At 41.5% G+C, this 9,887-nt stretch overlaps 1 pseudogene; it reads left to right on the top strand.

The window, feature by feature from the left end:
- Positions 1-5,038: 5,038 nt before the first annotated feature.
- Positions 5,039-9,887, top strand: part of LOC135105575 (larval cuticle protein LCP-22-like) — a 5,328-nt pseudogene continuing 479 nt past the window's right edge.

Raw genomic sequence — 9,887 nt, 5'->3', positions numbered from 1 at the left:
GAAGAAGAAGAAGAAGAAGAAGAAAATAATTAAGAAAATGAAGAAAAGGAAAAAGAAGAGAAACAAAATAAAAAGCAGATAAACGCAGAACAAAAAGAAGAAACTTACTAAACACAGGTACCGATAAAAAAAAAATAATTACCTGCTTTTCATTTCACCGCAACAAGGGGGTCACATGCATCACCACCACCATGAGCACCACCACTGGCCCTTGAATCACTAAAGAACAAAGCGATGACCGACCTCCTCCACGCCTTCGCATTGTACGTTAAGAAACAAATGCGTGTCGTTTTCCCGTGTCTCTCTCTGTGGGGCAGGGGGATCTCGTGTACTGTAGGGCTTATATTCAAACGTTGGAGCGCCTTACCTCGAATTTGTCTTAGTTTTTAGTGGACGTTATTTGATGTTTCAAGGATGCTTTTGTGATTTTAAATAAAGTGATAGTTTCTAGTGATACTTTAACTTTTTTGACTGCTGTTTGGTACATCTCTCCTTAATTAGTAATCACTCTTAAGACTTCTTTATTTGTTTTATAGCCGCTTCAAATCTTTAAACTGCATAGAAATTGCAAGATCTGTTCTTTTTAATCCCCTTTCTTTCTTGCAGATGCTTATAAAGATTTCTTGCATTGCTTCTGGTGTTGTTAATTGATTCGTATCGCAGTGAAAGGGTTAACAATGATTCAGTACTATCAGTAAAAAAAATAAATAAATAAATAAAAATATATGAGAACTTGTCTAAAAATCTCCGTGATGGTTTATAATGACAGTTTTCAGTAACAGTTTATCAAGGATTCGCCACAATCAGTGAGGAGGAGAAAAGAAAAATACGAGGACCAGTCTAATGATCTCTGTGGCTTTTGAAAATAGTTCTCATGAGGTCCAAAGTGCTTCAAAATATATCTAATTTTTGTTCTGGTAAAATTTCTCTATGAACTTTACAACCACGAAAATTTCGGCAAAATAATTCTTTCCTGTGATAGATTAGGTTAGGATGATTTAGGTCAGATTAGGAGGGGGGTTTTTTTTTATTATTATTATTTATGAGGGGAAAATATTTGGAGGAGATTTTGCATGAAATGCTTGTGGGGGAATTTTTTCGAGATACAACTTGTGCAGTAATATAAAAATAAATATACATCTAAAAGAAAGTCTTACGTGATTATGGGGAAGAAATGTCTCACAGTGAAAGGATTAATTTAAGTTAGGTTAGGTTATGAAAACTTACAAAGAGATTATTTATTTTCTTTTATTTATTTTTATCTATTTATTCATTTTTTATTTCTTATTTTTTTTTCTGCTTATTAACTTTTAAGGGAGTGAGAAGGGGAGCATCTTTCAAAGGTTTTTTTTTCTTTTTTTTGCTGAATGGAACCTATTTACTCATTAATTCACTTACTTTTTTAATGTATCCTTTATCTTTTATCTTTTCTTTTTTTTTAGTAAAAAGGGGAACATTTTTCAAATAGGAATTTTGGTGATTGGAGACAATTAATTTATTTTCTATTATCTATTTCCTTATTTATTTATTTATTTATTTTATTTATTTATTCATTATTATTATTTATCTTTTTTTTATTTATTTATTTATTATTATTATTATTTTCTTTTTTTTTAGAGGGCAAAGAAACATTTTCAAAGAAGAGCTTTGGTGAGTGAAACCAACCTGGGCGAAATTCACGTATATGCAGAGACTCCTCACCTTCCACAACAAACAACCACGACAGCTGCATCTCATCCCTTCAGTCCAACACGATGATCAACGAGCGACGTCTCTGTGTTTACTTCGCTCGCTGCATCCGTAAAAAGATACAACAAATACAGGAAATGTGACTATGAAAACACCCGCTTCTATAGTTCCTCATAGTTACTTCTTAAGAGCCACAATATTAAACATGGCGGCGGCAAGCGAAGGCCATAAATCCTGCAGTGTACTTCCTTGTCAACAAATAAAACATTAAGCTTCCTCAGGTAAAGTCTAAACAGCTGAAGTACACAAATGCGTCAAGATTTAAACAAACACTCGTCACACACTTCCTTTACGTCTGGTTCCTGGTTCCTTACCTCTAGACGGCAATTAAAATGCACCTACAGTACTTTCTCTCTCTCTCTCTCTCTCTCTCTCTCTCTCTCTCTCTCTCTCTCTCTCTCTCTCTCTCTCTCTCTCTCTCTCTCTCTCTCTCTCTCTCCTTTTTACGTATGGGGAAGGCTATCTATCTATCTCTTTTTACGTGTGGGGGAGACTGGACTAGAGCACAAACTTAAAAAGAAAGGCCTCCCTAATTATCACTACCACCAGAAAAAAAAATGGAAAAAAAGTTTCATAAAGGTAAGCCAACTCTGAGGTCTCTTGATATTCCTCTCTTTAAATAATAGAAGTTAAGTGCATACGAGAGGAATCAGTACATCACATGACCCTCTGTGGCCTTGGTGTGGTGAGGCTGGTGGTGGTGACTCTTCTAAAGCTCAGGGACGCTATGACAGGAAGAACGTTATTTGGTACTGAGGTCATTATAGTGCTGAGGTTCACCGAGTAGATTCAAGCTTTAGATCAACTATGTTTAAGTTCCTTTGGGCTTATAATCTGTCAGGGCTGGAGGCAACTGGGGCCACGTGCGGTTGGAATCCAGATCTAAGGGACTATGTACATGATCCCACACACACACACACACACACACACACACACACACAGAAGAAGAAGAAGAAGAAGAAGAAGAAGAAGAAGAAGAAGAAGAAGAAGAAGAAGAAGAAGAAGAAGAAGAAGAAGAAGAAGAAGAAGAAGAAGAAGAAGAAGAAGAAGAAGAAGAAGAAGAAGAAGAAGAAGAAGAAGAAGAAGAAGAAGAAGAAGAAGAAGAAGAAGAAGAAGAAGAAGAAGAAGAAGAAGAAGAAGAAGAAGAAGAAGAAGAAGAAGAAGAAGAAGAAGAAGAAGAAGAAGAAGAAGAAGAAGAAGAAGAAGAAGAAGAAGAAGAAGAGAAGAAGAAGAAGAAGAAGAAGAAGAAGAAGAAGAAGAAGAAGAAGAAGAAGAAGAAGAAGAAGAAGAAGAAGAAGAAGAAGAAGAAGAAAATAAGAAAAAAGAAAAAACAACAACAACAACAACAACAAAAGTTCAGAGACACGTAGCTTCGTTGTATAAAATGAAAACAAAAAGCATTTGAAACTGAACACCTGCCACTCAAGGACAGACGTGACACAGGAGAGGAGCCAGGAGGAGCTCCCACAAATGCTGCCAGATCACTACACTATAATCAAAACCACGTATATACATTGCACTACGTCGTTACCAGCAATACAAGCAACCATATGAAACTAGACGTGACGCCGTAACATCCTGAGTCCCAACCATCCAGGGCCTGTATCCTTAACGCTTCGTTCTGCCATAATGACCAATTTGAAACGCCACAGAGATGATTTTTGAGTTCTCTTGGGCCTTTTTTATTATTATTATTATTATTGATGATGCAGCATCCCGGTTAAACTTTCCCTACAGTCATAAAAATATGCTTGAAGTCCCCAATATCTTCCACTTGTGCAGCTATAACAAGTCGAAATAAGACACCCAAACGTTTGAGAATACTGTCCCTGTTATCCATAAGTCTCGAATCTCTAATGAGTGATGTCCAGTTGTCCCCAAACCGAAAGGGACAGAAAACCACCAAGTCCTGATCCGTCTTCTTAACTTTTTTCTTCTACTATGGTCGTCTCTTGTTAACTTTGAGGTCACTGTAATAAATGATTTAGATGGACATCAAGAAAAAGAATGTGAATAACAACTGCACCTTTGCCAGGCTACAGAAGCACATATTTTAGAGACTAGTAAGAAAAAACAAGTCTTTTAAAAGTTATAATCGATTATGAGAAAGGCTGATTATTTTTACCCAGTTAGTCTAAGGGCGATATTCTTGGTGACCCAATGACCTCGTAACCAATTACTTCTGTACCCAATGACCTGCGCCCACCAATGCAATATTTCAGGCACCTATACTCGCCCCGTGACACGTAAAGCAGGCCAATTATACAAGGTGTAACCCGAGTTTCTGCGGATATTGCCAGAGGTGACAGTACAGGTTATTTTAAGATGAAAATGTTCTGTGCACATAAGCATTTTGAGGCGTTGTTTAACCGTGGTGTGAAATTGAAGTGTGGCCTGGCGACAGATACAACGGCCTGGTGGGATGTGTAGACCTGGATCACTGGATGTCCGTTGGTGAAGCTGTGAATAATTCACTCATGATTTACAGCATCGCATGATGAGACGAGTGACAGCAACGGACTGATACCGATTACTGATAAACATTGCACAATGATAGCATGGATGTAATAAAGGACAAGGAAAATGACAGGCTGCGTGGCACCATGCCTGCCCGGGCGAGGCTAGCAGCAAATCAGCTGAATGCTAGTCAGTCACACATAGATCCCGCCGAGACAGTGACAGTTAATACATTCAGGTTGTATTACACAACGTAAAGTGGAGTGTGTGGACATGGTGTTTCTCCGCCAAGGATACCCGTCCAGCCCGGCCGTTGTATCTGTCGCCAGGCCACATTTGAATTTCACACCACGGCTAAACAACGCCTCAAAATGCGTGTGTGCACAGATCATTTTCAACTTAAAATAACCTGTACTTTGCCCTCTGGCAATATCCGCAGAAACTCCTGTTACACCCTGTATACAGGAAACTACAGGCATAGGAAATACACCATGCCTCTCCTCTCACAAAAACCCTGATTATACTGTCTTTAGTTACCTCCCCAAGGTGCTGTAAAATTTTCGACAATAACTAACCTACTTGGTGTGGTTTCTTCGTCATGGTGTCATTAAGATATTCGCATAGTAACTCACCTCCCTCATTATACGTGTAGTTGCCTCGCTAAGGTGCTAACAGAGGTGGTCGTGTAGAAGGTGCGAGCAGCTAAGCACACGTGAAGGACAACGGGATGCCTATGGGTGTCATCAGCCGCCAGTCAAGGCCGTGATGGTTCAGGGTCTGGCCAGTCAGAACACAGTGTGACAAAGACATTGCTGGCCACTCGTCTTTCCCACCATTGCGCTGCACGATGAACACTACATACATTACCAGCAATCACTTCACTTTCACAAGCCTAAGGTTCGTATTCTTCAACGCTTTGTTCTCTCATCACGACTGTTTTAAAAAGCCGCTGAGATGACAAGCCGTGTTCTTAAGAGTATTTGTTCTACTGATGACACGTAATCTTTGTTGAACTATTACAAGAATCATGAAAACACTCCTGAAAAGCCCAAATAACTTTCACTAGAGCATGTTTAAGGAAAGAGTACAATGAAATGTTTGAAAATGCGGTCAAGTTTTCCTGACCTAAACAGCAGGCAAGAATTTAGAATCAGGAAAGACAGACGCAACCATAAAGGAACGAAACTTAAGAATGTGATGTACAGACAGATGAAATAAGGGTGAAACAGATAACGAGCGGAGTACCTTCCTTTATTACACTAGTATGCGTGAATCGCCGTCCACTTGGTACACCTTTCACCAATTACCAATCACTTTGAGACATTTTTACTTGTTCTACAGCCACATGCAATCTTTGAAGTGGAAAAAATTGCAAATTGTATTCTTTTTCATGGCTAACTTTCTTGTAGATGCTTATAAAGACTTCACGCATTGCTTCTGGTGCTGTTAATTGTTTCGTGTCGCAGTGAAAGGGTTAATTGGTAATGACTACGACCACTTGTTACTTCTTTTAACAGACCCTAAAGTATATTATTGATCAAAAACAATAGTTACAGACACTAGAAAGTTTGTACTTGATAATTCCCTTTGCTGTCCGTGACGTCTCTTGATAAACTTAAAATCAGCACCATAGTATTTCTTTAAGCGTGATGGAGCCGCAGCAGTCACAGGGAGGACTAAGCAAAAGAATGTGAGATCAAGAGAACGAAAAAAAAATAGTGTAATTGTTTACCTATTAGTTCTCGTTATTGTGATTTTTATTAATTTGCTACATTAGTTGTTTTTGTTGCTGTCGGTGGTGATGGTGGTGGTGGTAGTGGCGGTGGTGGTATTATTATTATTATTATCATTATTATCATCATCATTACTACTACTACTACTATTACTACTACTACTATTACTACTACTACTACTACTACTGCTATCATTATAACTAAAATTTACGAAAGAGCATCAAGGCACACAATCCTTGCAATATAAAATCCAAGCAGACTCCAAGCAGTAAGTAATCATGGAAATTGAAAGCTAAAACAAAAAAAAAAAAGTGAAAAAAAAACAAAAATGAAAAGCCCAGAAAAATATAAAAAAGACGGTAGTTTACATCACTGCCATTACGATTATCATCACTACTAACGCCACAACGACAGACCCACCACTGGGTTAGCTACGGTCCTCCTGTCTGATACTGAAGGGCGCACCTCGAGGCAACCACTCAGCGACCTTGACAGCCCCGACGCCACGGTGGTTGTGAAGCAGTACTCTCACTCTTAACTCGACTCACGCCGCCTCTCCTTTGTCTTCCCTGCCTCGGGTTCACGATTCACGGTGTCTCGAGGTTCACTAAAGCAAGGAGAACGAACCAACAAGTGAACCAACGTACTTATTAACATCACCAGCGAGTGCATCCCTTACACGTCACATTAAAGCGAGGCGTGACTAGAGTACAAAAGATACAAGCCGCGACACCCATAAATCAACTCAGCAGATGGGAAGAGAAGGTTAAAAAAACTCAAGACTCCAAAGAAGCCATCACGTCACGAGGACAGCCATATATAGGGTGGCTTGTGACGTATTCTACCATTTTACGTAGCTCTGTATTTTCTCTATAAGGTTGAGGTCGAAGGTGAGGGTGAAACATGCCAAGGTCTCCCCACATCTAGAACCAGGGAGATCCGGTGGGTGTGTGACTGTGTGTGGAGGGGTGGAAGGAGGAGGTGGAGAGGAAATGCTGAGAGTGTTGGAACATGGTAAAGATTCTGTGGTGTGGGTGGAGATGTGCTTACCTTGCATTTCCTGCGTCTCTTTCCCTCACTGGTGGTGGAAAGGTGAAGTGGTGAATGATGTGGTGTCGGTATGGTGGGATGGATGAGGTGGAATAAATATGGTGGACTGGTGGAAAGAGTTGGTGGGGTGGAGAGTGCAGGGAGTTAAATTAGATAGCCAGGTGGACACGTAGAATGAAAGAGGCAGAGAGGTTGAGCTGGACTGAAGTAATGGAAGGGTGGAGAGGTGGAGTTCATAAGGTAGAGAGGTGAAGTTGATAAGACACAGTTATGGGGAAAAAAAAAAGAGCTGCGGGAAGGGTATAAGAGAGTGAGAGTGCGATGGTGAGAGCGCTGAAAGGTCTGGCAGGAGGTATCAGGAGGGAATGTCAGGTAAGGTAGAGGTTACACATTTCGCAACCTAACTTAACCTAACCTCACCTGACAGGAATATAATGCCCGGCAACCGTCACTATATCCACCGACCTGTTCATTATACCATATACTTACTAACCTTCAGTGCTTAATCTTACACTGCCCTACTTTCTTCAAACACACACACACACACACACACACACACACACACACACACACACACACACACACACACAAACAGCTGTACATGAACACATCATAACTATTTACAAGTAGCATTAGTAAACACCACTGTATGTTAGCCAACCTGCTGTTTACTATACATTCATCAGCTGCCAGCGCCATTTACTTTCATGTAACTGTATATCAATCATAACAAACATGATGCTACACAACTATACAGTGATTTATATAGGTGGAATCCTACAGGGGGGTGTATCTCTCTCTCTCTCTCTCTCTCTCTCTCATCTCTCTCTCTCTCTCTCTCTCTCTCTCTCTCTCTCTCTCTCTCTCTCTCCTCTCTCTCTCTCTCTCTCTCTCTCTCCAAAACTTTTATCTCACTTTCCCTATACGAAGCTGCAGCATAAGGATGTTAGTATACTGGCTTAGAGATGGCAATCCTACAGGGGCTGTATCCCCCTCTGTTTCTTCCTTACCTTTCCTACACAATACTGAAATGAGTTTGTAAAAGTGCAGAGATTTAGAGGTGGTATCCTACAGGGCCTATATCCTTTTCTCTTTCTTCTTTACTTTTCCTCAAGAATACTTGAAATGGGAGAGTATAGAGACAGAGATAGTATCCTATCGGAGCTATATATCTCTCTTCCTCCCTTACTGTTGCTACACAATATTGAAATGAATCTGTAAAAGTAGTTGATAGTATCCTATGGGGGCATATATCCCTTTCTCTTTCTCCCTTACTTTTCTCTACAATAGTGCAATGGAAGGGTACAATCAATTAGAGATAGTATCCTACAAGAGCTATACATATCCTTCTGTCACTCTCCTTTCCATGCCCTAACTTTCCCTGCACCAGGAGTATAGTCACTAAGAGATGGTATCCTAAAGGGGCTATATATCCCTCTCTCTTTCTCTTTTCCACTCCCTCAACTTTCCCTGCCTATACAGTGTTGCAATAGGGAGATAAGAGCGTGGCGACTTACACGTGGTATTCCACAAGGGGTGTATCCCTCTCTCCTCCAGTCACCTCACCCGCCCTGTACAATGCTTGCAATGTGTGGATAAAAAATAGAGTGGACGGTATGGAGCCCCACGCTGATAGAGGAAAAGGAATGTGGCGGAGCTAAGCTTAAGTGAAACCCACGTGTGTGTCCACTTAAAAGGTTGGGGAGGATGATGCAGTGCCCCAGTGAACCGGTCCAGCTTTAATCTATTTGTCCGGCCTCATTAACTGCTTTGTTTATAAGGACTGATGCTCGTTAGAGATAAGATAGTAATAATGATGATTAGAGAGAGAGAGAGAGAGAGAGAGAGAGAGAGAGAGAGAGAGAGAGAGAGAGAGGATGAGAGAGAGAGAGAGAGAGAGAGAGAGAGAGAGAGAGAGAGAGAGAGAGAGAGAGAGAGAGAGAGAGAAAGAGGATAAAGGTCGCTCCTCAAAGCACACGAGTAATATAATGACAGGATGGCATGTCAGAAAAGACAAACAGGTAAAGATTATCATGAAAAATGTGAGATAAAGAAAGAAAAGTAGAGAGGGTAACTACTCCCCGCTGGCCAAACTGGTCACCAGAGAAGGCCAACAGCATCCTCTTCCCTCTTCCTCTCTCTTTCTCTCCTCCCTCTCCCTCTCACTCCCTCCTCCCTCCTCCCTCCTGCCCTCCCTGCTGGTGTTCACCTGCCCACCTCAGTAAAGTACTAAAGCCTGTGAATAACAAACTGTTCCGGGTTTCCTACAGTCACAGTCAGACCAGTTCAAAACATAATCACGAGAACACTGTTACTGTTGTATATTCAGGACCCCGGTGCAGTCAGCGGCACGACTATACATCTGTACAGGATTCTATGAAAACCGGAGCCATAACTCCGCCCATTACGGCCACAGACCCGCCCATGTTGACAACCTTCCACCTTCCCTTCCCTTACCCGCCCGGGGCCGGTGCGCGGTGGATATAAAGAGGCCGCACTCCACCGGGCATACATCGTCCCCGACGCTTCCCTACACTTCAGACATGAAGCTCGTGAGTACTCCTCCCTCGCCTCCGTCATGCGTCTGTCATGTCTCCTCTCACTCTTGCAGTGATCGTCCTTTGTTGGCAGGGACGACTGGCCTTCCCTTTTGACTTATTTTTTCAATCCTCTACTTTACCAAATCACATTTTTAAAACCATACCTGCCTTCACACCCCTACACTCACATATACATTCACGCTTACACTCTCCCCTCCACAGGTGCTCCTCGCTTGCCTGGCCGCGGTGGCCGTTGCCGCTCCTCAATTCATCGACCGCCCAGTCGTCCTCGTCCTCCGTGACGACCGTCAGGACAACGGCGACGGAAACTTCAACTTCGCCTTTGAAGCCGATAACG

The sequence above is a fragment of the Scylla paramamosain genome, chromosome 12 (genome assembly GCF_035594125.1).
Source record: "Scylla paramamosain isolate STU-SP2022 chromosome 12, ASM3559412v1, whole genome shotgun sequence".
Taxonomy (NCBI): Eukaryota; Metazoa; Arthropoda; class Malacostraca; order Decapoda; family Portunidae; genus Scylla; species Scylla paramamosain.
This window is presented reverse-complemented; position numbering and strand designations above follow the sequence as displayed.